Below are 12734 nucleotides of genomic sequence, written 5' to 3' on the forward strand. Positions count from 1 at the left end.
CCTGCACCAAGAAGAGAAAGAGTCACATGAACATTGTCCTCCAGTACACTCACCTGCAGAATTACTTGACACACTAATATTCTGAGCAAATGTTAATCATTGCATAGAAATTTTACCTTGCTGGCTCAATTAAATATTTACTCTAGGATGGAAAGTACTAAGTTGTTTCCTGAGTATAATATATCACATCTTGTATTCTGCTGACAAAGCAAAATATTCCTCAAATCTCTTTTTAAAAAATGGCATTCAAAAGGATTTTGTATGGTATATTTGAAACTTTAAAATGTCAGTTAAGACACTAAAACAAAGCTTATCTGAAAGATAATACTAATTAACACATCACCTAGTATTTGAATACGAAATATATTAAGTATTAAATTAATATATATTAAATATATTAATAAGAAGTCAATGCAGTGGGTTGCATTGTGGAATCAATCAGGCAGATCTAAATAAAAGATAAATATGAGTTGAAGAGAACCCTGAGTACAAAGTGAAATGGCATGGTACAGACTGACAGAGGTGAAACATGCGAATGTCCATTCCATTTCTGAAGCAAATACCAGACCAGTGAGGTTATCTGTGTGCGGCTGACAGAGGCATGTATGTCTACTCAACGTCTTCCATACAGGCACAACCATCTCAAGATCCAGAGGCACAGGTGACATTGACCTCGATATCAATGGAAGAAGAAGGCCTTGAGCCACCCTGATTCATGAGAAGCATGATTGCGCTCAAAAGTCGAAGGGCATCGCTTTGAAATCACGATTTTCCAACAACGCTGACGAAAATGGCAGGTACTAAAGTTCTTATTTAACCACCAACAAAACAATGTTGTTTTTTTACAGTGGAACTCAATGAGCTTTTATTGGTTTCTTCTGTGTTCACCAAATGTGACTCTGAATCAGGATTTGTCAGAGTGTTGCCCTTTGCCAGTGTGCAGGGAGACATTGTCCCTGTTGAAACACAGACTACAGTTCTGCAGTCCAGATGTTAAGTCAAGGATGTTGCTATTGTAGCTGTGTTGGCCTTGAATACTAGCAGCTTCAGCTGGTGTGATGACGAGGTGGATTTTTATTGCTTTCATAAATCCTTGTTTGTGTTTGCAGTTGTATTTTTTGTGTGGGAAAAATCCTTAAGGTGGTCACTCCTGGGTTGTGACTAGCAATGCACTGGGTCTGGGTCGATAAATAGTGCTCTCTTTGTTCTGTGGAGTGTCATGATGGAAGCTGGATTTATCCTCAGTGCCTTAGGGAATTTCAATATCCCATTCTTCTGCCAAAAATATTTCTTGAATGCATACAATACTTTATATTCTCAACAATTTTTGTTTTCAGAATTAATATTTTAGATAGAACCTAACCAAATGTTTTTTGAAGGCCTGAATGACAGGCTTCTTGACATGTCACATGCCATATTAGTTTTTATTGCTGTTAGCGCAAAGAATCCCAGGGGTGACTTAAGCAACACACCTGTTACTTTGCCACTCATCTTGTGAGCTCTGATTAAAATCTGCGATGCGATTTAAATTTACCGATCTGTATTTTTTCTGACTCACACTTGGCGACTTTCCAATCTGTGCACATAACCCCTTGTCTGGAGTATCTGTTGCAAAATCATAGTGATGTAGAGATGTGTAATTGTGTTATTAATTTGGGTATGAATGGAAAAAGCATCAGCAGGCCCAGGTGCTCTGTGAGTTCCAGCAATACTTAACACTTTATTATGGTAATATCATTGCTAGAGTGGGTTCTTCTTTGGCCCAATGAGCCAGATCACCTTGCAACTCACAACTGGCAACCCACTGAAGTTAAGCAGGTGTGAGCCATGTGGGTCCTAATGCCCCAGTATAGTGACGGGGATACTATACTGTAAAACAGGCGCCGTCCTTCGGATGAGACGTAAAACAGAGGTCCGGACTCTCTGTGGTCATTAAAAATCCCAGGGCGTTTCTCGAAAAGAGTAGGGGTGTAACCCCGGTGTCCTGGCCAAATTTCCCATTGGCCCTTACCATTCATGGCCTCCTAATAATCCCCATCTATGAATTGGTTTCATCACTCTGTTCTCCTCCCCACTGATAGCTGATGTGTGGTGAGCGTTCTGGCGCACTATGGCTGCCGTCGCATCATCCAGGTGGGGCTGCACATTGGTGGTGGTGGAGGGGAGTCCCCATTACCTGTAAAGCGCTTTGAGTGGAATGTCCAGAAAAGCACTATATAAGTGTAAGCAATTATTATTATTGGTTTCTTCCTTTGTAAATGAGTGGAATATACACATTGGATACATTTGGCATTCTCTGTTCATTGAAAACAAATAGTCCATTACCTGCGACATTTCTTACATGCCGTTCTTTGGCTATTGTAGTGCTGGAAAACAGCTTTAGCCATTTCATCTTCACCTCTCTCATCTTTTGTCTGTTTACTGTTCCTATAGGTCTGTTTAGCTAATTAGGTCAATGTGTTCTTTGATTTGCTCATGCGTGTGTTATGTTTCTTCCCTTTCTTCTGAAAAGGGAAAAATTATTTTCTTCTCTTCTCAGCCAGCTGCTGATGTGTTAATAATTAGTTATTCTTTAGAACAGTTATTTTGGAACAGCTGTGGTGAGCACCCTGAGTATATGAGCTAACTAGTCATTCATACTCGCTGTGGTATGCACAGTGACATAATGATATTTTCATCTGTGCTTGCAAGTTTAAGGTACACCCCATTCTGGAACCTGCTAGCTGATTTTAAAACGATGAATTACAAGGGATTCAGTTTTAAAATGGCAATATTAAATATCATGGTACTAATACATAGGTAAAATTGTTGAATCTACTACATACACTATGGGTTGTTCAATGGTGTGTTACATAGCACTGCTGCCTCATACCTGTGCTCTTGGGTTTCTGGGTTTGATGGAGGAGATCATTCTGACTTTGCTCCACATGGTTTCCCAAAGCCAGAGTAGAAATGACACTTTCCCTCTTGGGAGGTAATATACGAATTACAGCACTTTATTTGTATTTCTATCCAACCTAAAAACCTAAAAGGTTTAGTTCTTTCTGCCTGTCAGTGTAGGACATTCTTTTGAAGTCCTGGAATGTATCTGGTTGCTATTATCTGGACTGATTCCAGTGCAGCAGTATATTTTCTATAACATGGTAACCATAATTGTACATGAGAATATGGCAATAATCCAAATCTGTGACTTATTGTATACAGTATGTCTGTGTTTTTATTATGCCGTTTTTCTAATCTCCATCATTTTACTGTTCACTTACCATTGGAGCTGGAAACATGACTAATGTCAATTAATAAATCTACCATTTAAATAAGTAAATATAAAATTTGGTACTTACTCTGTGGTTTAAAATGAAAGTGCCTAATCTAGTTATTAACCGCCATAGTCAAAATTTGGCACAGATAGGATTATCAAGATCCAACTGTCATGCTCTTTACAGCTAGAGGGCGCTCCTACTCTGTCCTGTCCCTAGTTTCCCTGTGCTTTGCTTGTCCTTCCGGTGTGTCTTTGTGTGGGGCTATATATTTCCGGGTCACCCTTTCCTCCTGGCTCAGCATTGAGGGTTCGGATGTCTTGAGATCCGTCTAGCACCAGGTCGTCTCCTCTGTGGCCTGAGAGCATAGGTTTCTACCCGACAACGCCTGACCTCCTGAGCCTGGGCTTACCCCCGTTGTGCCACTACGCATAGGGTCTTCTTGCTCTCCTGGTCATTAAACGGCATGCCTTCCGACATCCGTGACACCAACGGTTCCTGGGGCCATCGCAGCCTGAGATTTTTTTGTTGGTTCTCTTAACACTCCTGAATTTCTGCCATGGAACACATCTGCTCCATACGCCACTTACATCACATGTAAACTCTGTCAGCATCACCTCCAATGAGTTGGGATAAGGATCAAGAGATACACAGTGAAAAATCCTGATCAAGAAATGTTATATTCAAAATCAGTTCCATATATTTAAAACAATCTTATAATCTCACAATCTTATTTCATCTGTGTTGCACTTTTGCAAAATTACACTGTAGTATGCACTAGGTCAAATACCTGTTTTTGATTGTGCACTTCTCTGGATTTGCATGGGCATTTACACTATATGAATGCACATTTAGTTTTTTTGGAGCTGCCATAAAATGAATCGAGCTCTCTGAAACATGTTCTTTGACTATTACTTTCTATTACATTTTTACATTTACTGTGAAGGTGGTGTAGGCTGTGAAGGCAGAAACCGACAACAGGAAACATTTTTTAGCAAGAAAGGCATGAGTGCAATGTGAAAAGAGGTGCATCCATCTAGAAATTACACTTCAAATAATTTTCTCTGATGAAAGTGAAAATAAACACTTGAGGCAATGAGGAATGAACACTTTCAGGATAACACGCAGTACCTTTTATTACAGTACACTTTGTGCTCCAGCAAACACCAGCTAATACTCGTAGATTTACCTGCAGAAGAATAAAATTAAACGTTGACCTGTAGTGAAAGGCTGAAATCAATGCAGCTAGCAACGTCCTGTCTAGATGTTACTGCTATGATGAAAATGGTACTTATCTGAAGAAATCAAGACCTGCTGTGAACTCTGGTATGCGACCAGGATATTTTAAACTGTAGTTCTGAGACACTTAAAAATTAAGATATTAAAGTAATATGCTTTAAAGTAAAAGTGATGTAATGATAAAGCATTCATGACATTGAGTAAAAACATAAGTTTCAGCTTGTTAAATCCCCCAGGTGTTTGATTGTTGATGTATTTTTTTTGTGGTTTAGAGCTTGGGGACATAACAAACCATCAGTGTCAGCTGTAATAACAGTGGTACCAGACCTGAATTCCCCTATGGTGTAGGAATTTTCAAATTCACACGTGGTTTCAAATGGTGATTTGAACCTTTACCCTTTACAGCGGGTGCTGATTGCACTTTGTCTACCTACTGTAGGAGAGGTCAGGGTCACCCTTTTGGCCTTTAACCCCTGCTAGGTGTCATGACTCCCTGCTTGACCTTGCTTTAAGACAAGGCGTAAAGAGAGGCCTGCTTTTCTCTTTGGGTATATATACAGTATCGAGAGAAAATGATCAGATGATTTGCAAGAACTCAAAGTCAATGGCAAAGCCAGCGTACTGGACTTCTTCTGAATGAACAGTAAAACATGGACCAAAGGATGAGAGTGGAAACTGTGTTGTCGACGCTGATACCCTGATTTTCTTCAGGAAACTTCTGGAAGAGATCCTTGAATCAATAAGATGTTAACTACTGAATGAGCAGATGAGCCACATGACCTCCTCTCATATGTAACCTTTCTTATGTCCCTAAATATATACTTATTAAATATATAATTTTTTATTTTAAAATCTGTTGCACTACAAGAACTTAGTGTATATAAAACTAGAATTCCCAATATCTCTGGTCCTGTTACAAAACTGTCCTCTTCTTAATTTTCTGTGTTGGCTTGCATTCTCCTAAGCCTCCTATTCTGCTGAAAAATGTGTAATAGATGTAATAAATAGGAGAAAATAATAAATCTCAGGTTTTCTTGATTGCACTGTCAGCAGGGCTGTGCAAATGTCAAGTTCATTTTGAATTTGGGAGTGCAGTCCTGGGATGTTTGGGTGAAGGCTAGTTTTGCAGTGTGACACAAGCACTGCCTTTTCCATTCTGACATCAAATTGTCAGGGACATTTCCATTTTCTTATTTATAGAAGCACTCCATGGCAATTCTGTGTTGCTCCAGGCATGTGCTGCAATGAGTGGTAGTGCTGGCTACTACACATTGACTAGAGTTCAATGGGTTAGAGGGAGACCAGGAGATACAAGAATCTGAAAACAAGAGAGTCTCAGGTGCCATAAATTATGATGCTTAAGGTAATGACAGACCAGCTTCCTTTCCATTCAGTTAAGATCAGCTCAGGGTTTCAGTTTATGTTTTCCCCACCGAAATGATTCCCCATTTCACTTTATGAGTGTTTTTCTGTGCTTTTTTTGTAACATTTGTGTGATAATGAACAGTTTCAGGTATGTTATTGTGACTCTTTTTCCAAGCCTTACAGTGGAAAATATACATATACAGTATGCTGTATTCTATAATAAATATCAAATTTGGAGCAAACTGTCAGTTTTAATAAGTATTATACAACAAGACAGAATGTTGGGGTGAAAAAATGAATCCTGGGCTGAAGTAACCACTGCTGAAGTCAGGTGTGCAGTAAGGCTGAAGTCAAACCTTACTACATAACCTGGATGCAGTGTACAGTATGTGCTTTTCCCAAGTAATATACAGTGGTGTGAAAAAGTGTTTGCCCCCTTCCTGATTTCTTATTTTTTTGCATGTTTGTCACACTGAAATGTTTCAGATCATCAAACAAATTGAAATATTAGACAAAGATAACACAAGTAAAAACAAAATGCAGTTTTTAAATGAAGGTTTTTATTATTAAGGGAAAAAAAAATTCAAACCTACATGGCCCTGTGTGAAAAAGTGATTGCCCCCCCTGTTAAAACATAAATCAACTGTGGTTTATCACATCTTTGGAAAGCTGAGTTCAATTTCTCTAGCCACACCCAGGCCTGATTACTGCCACACCTGTTCTCAATCAAGAAATCACTTAAATAGGACCTGCCTGACAAAGTGAAGTAGACCAAAAGATCCTCAAAAGCTAGACATCATGCTGCGATCCAAACAAATTCAGGAACAAATGAGAAACAGAGTAATTGAGATTTATCAGTCTGGAAAAGGTTATAAAGCCATTTCTAAAGCTTTGGGACTCCAGCGAACCACAGTGAGAGCCATTATTCACAAATGGCGAAATCATGGAACAGTGGAGAACCTTCCCAGGAGTGGCCGGCCGACCAAAATTACCCCAAGAGAGCAGCGACGACTCATCCAAGAGGTCACAAAAAACCCCACAACAACATCCAAAGAACTGCAGGCTTCACTTGCCTCAGTTAAGGTCAGTGTTCATGACTCCACCATAAGAAAGAGACTGGGCAAAAATGGCCTGCATGGCAGAGTTCCAAGACGAAAACCACTGCTGAGCAAAAAGAACATAAAGGCTCGTCTCAGTTTTGCCAGAAAACATCTTGATGATCCCCAAGACTTTTGGGAAAATACTCTGTGGACTGACGAGACAAAAGTTGAACTTTTTGGAAGGTGTGTGTCCCATTACATCTGGCGTAAAAGTAACACAGCATTTCAGAAAAGGAACATCATACCAACAGTAAAATATGGTGGTGGTAGTGTGATGGTCTGGGGCTGTTTTGCTGCTTCAGGACCTGGAAGACTTGCTGTGGTAAATGGAACCATGAATTCTGTTGTCTACCAAAAAATCCTGAAGGAGAATGTCCGGCCATCTGTTCGCGACCTCAAGCTGAAGCGCACTTGGGTTCTGCAGCAGGACAATGATCCAAAACACACCAGCAAGTCCACCTCTGAATGGCTTAAGAAAAACAAAATGAAGACTTTGGAGTGGCCTAGTCAAAGTCCTGACCTGAATCCGATTGAGATGTTGTGGCATGACCTTAAAAAAGCAGTTAAGGCTCGAAAACCCTCCAATGTGGCTGAATTACAACAATTCTGCAAAGATGAGTGGGCAAAAATTCCTCCACAGTGCTGTAAAAGACTCATTGCCAGTTATCGCAAACGCTTGATTGCAGTTGTTGCTGCTAAGGGTGGCCCAACCAGTTATTAGGTTTAGGGGGCAATCACTTTTTCACACAGGGCCATGTAGGTTTGGATTTTTTTTTTCCCTTAATAATAAAAACCTTCATTTAAAAACTGCATTTTGTGTTTACTTGTGTTATCTTTGTCTAATATTTCAATTTGTTTGATGATCTGAAACATTTCAGTGTGACAAACATGCAAAAAAATAAGAAATCAGGAAGGGGGCAAACACTTTTTCACACCACTGTATCTCTGTGCCTGTATCTTGCCGATTTACAAGGACATCCTGAATGGAACACCTGTAGTGAGGACGAAATGTTTTATCAACCCTTTAACTGTTTTACAAGGCCTAGAAACAATATCTCCTGCACATATTGTATGGTGGCAATATAGAAATGTATTGTGGACTGCTAGAAATGCCCCCTTAACTGCAATGCAGCAAAATTCACAATCCGAGATATCCTTTCAGATTTACAAATCCATTATAACAGCTGCACCCAGCTTCAGATGATTTCAAAAGATACTGGTTTCTGCTGTTCTGAACAAAATATATAGACAGTTTGTTTCACCTGGTTATGTTGCTTCTTTCACAACAGTTGTTTACCTTACTTCACTTTTATCTATATACTAAATATTTAGGATCTAAATGTGGTTTTGGTTGTCACTTTTATACTGTACTAATCCCACTATCCCACTGAGGAAGGCCAGCGGTAGTGGGACTAGTAGTTTTTAGCTGACCTGCAACTGGAAGTCATTAAGGCCTCTGTTGTCTGTACGGTATATACAGTAGGTTCACTTGTGGAGCACTGATTGATTAATTACGTAATTGGTGAAAGGCTGTGAGCCACATATTCACATAAGGTTAATTTAGATTTAGTTTGGTACTGTATATTAAGAGTCCCAGGGTAGTAAATAAATAATAAACAATCCTTACACTTACACAATATAGAGCTTTATTGGGCACTGCATTAAAAGTGTTTTACGAGTAATGGGGACTCCCCTCCACCACCAACAATGTGTAGCCCCACCTGGATGATGTGACTGCAGTCGAAGTGCGCCAGTACACTCACCTCACACCAGCTGTAAGTAGGGAGGAGAGCAGAGTGATGAAGCCAGTTTATAGATGGGGATTATTAGGAGGCCATGACTAGTAAGGTCAGGGGGAAATTTTGTCCAGGACACTTGCGTTTGAGAAACGCCCTGGGATTTTAAATGACCACGAAGAGTCATGTACAGAGTCGGGACCTTGGTTTTGCATCTCATCTGAAGGACAGCGGCCTTTTACACTGAAATGTCCCCATTAACTATACTGGAGCATTAGGACCCATTCAGACCAACTGGTCCCGCTAACACTAGCAGCAACCTTAGCTTTCCCAGGAGTCTCCCGTCCGGGTACTGGCCAGGCTCACGCCTGCTGAGCTTCAGTGGATCACCACTTGGGATTTGCAGGGTGATATAGCTGCTGGCGATAGATGATTGTGTTTTGTGAGCGGTGTATTTTTAAATAAAATGTCTTTGCTTGATATCTCTGTGATACTTCCATGTGTGAGACCTCACATGTTGCCTGCTAAGAGGTATGATGCTATGACTTGCTATGATGACTGATGCTCAGGCAGCCGTATCCGTGCTTAAAAGAGACTCACAAGAAATCCACCCCTTAATGCAATTAAGGCATTTTTCTTGGATGTATTTTTTTTTCAAATTTCACAAGGGCAAGATTTTCTGAAATATTGCCAAAAATAATTTTAGTTTGTAATCAGAATCTGACTACCAACTGTGCATGCCTTAGAGCTTCTTTTAATATTGAAATCACTTCACCAACACTAATTGGACACCTAGTTTTTATTTTTGATCCTGGTTTAAGTTGAATCTCATATTCTGTAATGATAAAGTATCTTATTTGTCAATTGCACAATATTGACCTTCTTGGACTTTATACTGGCTTTGTTCTCTCATGGAATGGGTATTGGAATGCTTTTTTCACTAGTATTTGAAAGAAATTGATGACCATTAGCTTGCACAAAACAGTCACTGGGGTTCTCAGTACCAAGTACAATAATTACTCATTACAATAAAATAGCAATGTGACCAATGTGACGATTTGCTTAAGATCACAGCACTAATCACCAGTGAAGTTTCATGATGATTTGGATATTGCATTGTTTATCAACAAATCTCTAAATGAATGTAACACTACACTTCCATACTTACTCTCCATTGATGTGCTGTCCTTTCCTAAAACCAGAAGACATATGATAGGAGACAAATCTTTTCATATGCACCACATCTTAATATGCAGTACTTTTTCTAAGCATCTTAGCCAGTAACTAGTTTTACAACTCAAAAACATAATGAAGACCTATTTCGCTTTGGTTTTAAATATAATTTCAGGCATTTTATCGATTTATTGCTTAAAACTATTTGTAACTGATGTTTCTAAATATGTATTTGACTTTTTTGTTTATGTACATTGTACATTTGAGCTGCATGATGTAAAATCTGCTTTATTAATAAATCTAATTTTTTTAAACCCGTGATATCTGTTGTTCATTTTGGTATCCACTTCTAATACTAAGATAAAATTAGCATAGAAAGTGCAGTACTGGTTTATCAAAGCAAAGAGTGATCCAGAGAAAATTATACAGTATCTCTAGCTTGGTCACTGCCAATAGGAAATACAGTATACATTGTTATCTACATGTCTTAGTTATCTCCTCAAGACTCCATCTGCATCAGCATCCATCAGCATTTTAATCTAATGGTACAAACAAGATTTTTTTAACTATAAAACTTGGTTTTGTTCTCTGTGCATTTGAAATTGTCAACTCTTTATATCACATTCCATTGCTTTAAATGATTAAAACAATTCCTTTTATGTTATGATTTAGTGTTCTTTGATGCCCTCTGTTGATTTTCGCAAGAACTATAGTATTAGACTATCACGATAAAAACCATAAATGACAGGAATCCTTTATAATTTGAGAACTGGCCATAACTGAGATATGATTGAGTGTGTGCTATGTTGTATGAATCTGTATTTTTATTAATATGTTTTGCAGTATTGTGCTGACACACTGTAATCTGTGTGAGATCTTTATCATGATTTGAGGTTGATAGTTTGAGGTAGATCTCGTGGCTGAGAGAATTTTTGCTTTAAGCAGTACATATGTGGATACCATTTTATTGAACACCTAAAAACACAATTACAGTAGGAAGGCACTTAATTGCACTTGATTTAATTAATAATGATTTTTCAAATAAAAGCTCCATAGCAGCTCTACAGCTACTAAATGGTCAAACACGTTAACAAAAATGTGCATAGTTTTTTTAAAGTTTACTTTGACTTTGCATGTACAAATCTATGTGGCAAGCTCACAGAGATCGGGAAAGCACAGTGTTAAAAATAACTCCTCTAACCATACTGACTGGAGATGTCAGTAAGGTTCAGTATGATCAGTAACTGTGGTTAAATAGGTTAGCATACTCATAAAAGAACTGCTAAACCAGATCAAACCGGCATTACTGATCTCTAGGACCTGTATTTCTGCTTTTGGATCCCTAGATGAAGTTTAGTGATAAGTTTTGATTAAGTAGATTATGAAAAATAGCAAAAATGATGTTTCTTTCTACTCAGATCTTCATTAAATGTGATAATCAAAGAGGTAGCACAGAGTTGTTCTCATGTTAATTTTACAAATATACTGATGGAAAAAAGAAACGCAACATTTTCTGGAATGAGAATACTATAGTTATACTGTAGCTTATGTACTTTCACAAAAAGTTGTCAATTTGTTTTAAGCCCTCTGACCAGCAATACAACTTGTGCAGTGAGGCATTGCAACTTGCCAATCACACAAAACCTCATTAGGTGCACTTTTACCCAACAAGGTCCAGGTGGAACAATGCCTGATCAGATCAAATTTAAAAAGGCCTTAATTCATAGCTTAGGTCACTGCAAGAAACAAGGCCACACTTAGCCAGTTTTCTGTGCATTCCATAATGCCTTAAATGTCACCAGAAGAAAGGGAGAGGGCCATTAGCATGCTGTAGGCAGGCGTGTCATGTGCCAACATTGACAGACACAATGGAGTAAACCGCTCCACTGTGTTCCGACTGCAGAGAAGGTTTCAGCAGACCAGCAGGACAGATGACCATCCAAGATCCAGTTGCCCTCAATACCACACCAGAGCAGGACCGACACATCAGACTTGTCCATCTGAGAGATTGTTTCAGATCTGCCACCTGTACTGCTGCTGAAACTGCCGGCAGACACAATGCCTGCATCAGTGACAGGACAGTGAGGATCCATGCTGCTGGCCTTAGAGCAAGTCCCTGTCAGAGGCCCTGTGCTCACACCTCCTAGATGTCACTCCCGACAGGCTTGGGCTGAGATGGACTCGTCAGCAGTGGCATCAGGTCCTTTTCACGGATGAGTCACTCTACAGCCTGTTCCACGCAGATGGGAGGGCCAGAGTGTGGGGGAGGAGAGGAGAGAGGTATGCTGATGCCTGTCCAGGAAACTGACCCCTGGGGTGGAACCAGAGTAATGGTGTGGACTGGCATTCACCATACAGCTCCACTTCATTGAGGGCAGGCTGAATGGGGTGCGTTAAAGGGATGAGATTGTGAAGTAAATCATCATTCCCTATGTGATGCAACATGACCTGACCCTACAGCAGGACAATATCAGGCCACACACAGCTGCTGTGGTCAAAACTGCCCTAAGGAATGCTGGTGTGCAGGTGATGCCTTGGCCTGCCTTCTCTCCTGACCTTAACCCCATTAGAGCACCTTTGGGATGCCCTGGATCGCACCATCCGGAGACATCCTCTGCCTGCCAATGGCCAGCAGCTTCGTCAGGCCCTTGTGCAGGAATGGGATGCTATCCCACAGCTGCAGGCTCAGAGGCTCAATGACTCTATGCGCCAGAGGTGTCAAGCAGTGGGGGATGCGAGAAGCAGTCACACAAGATACTGAAGGACTGCAAGATGACTGTTGTTAATGTTCACAGTTCTTATTGTTTTCCTGTTGTTTTTGTTGTTCTACTGTTTTGTTTTCCTATTATTCTCATTTGTCTATT

Source organism: Atractosteus spatula, chromosome 1 (genome assembly GCF_055471065.1).
Source record: "Atractosteus spatula isolate fAtrSpa1 chromosome 1, fAtrSpa1.hap1, whole genome shotgun sequence".
Taxonomy (NCBI): Eukaryota; Metazoa; Chordata; class Actinopteri; order Semionotiformes; family Lepisosteidae; genus Atractosteus; species Atractosteus spatula.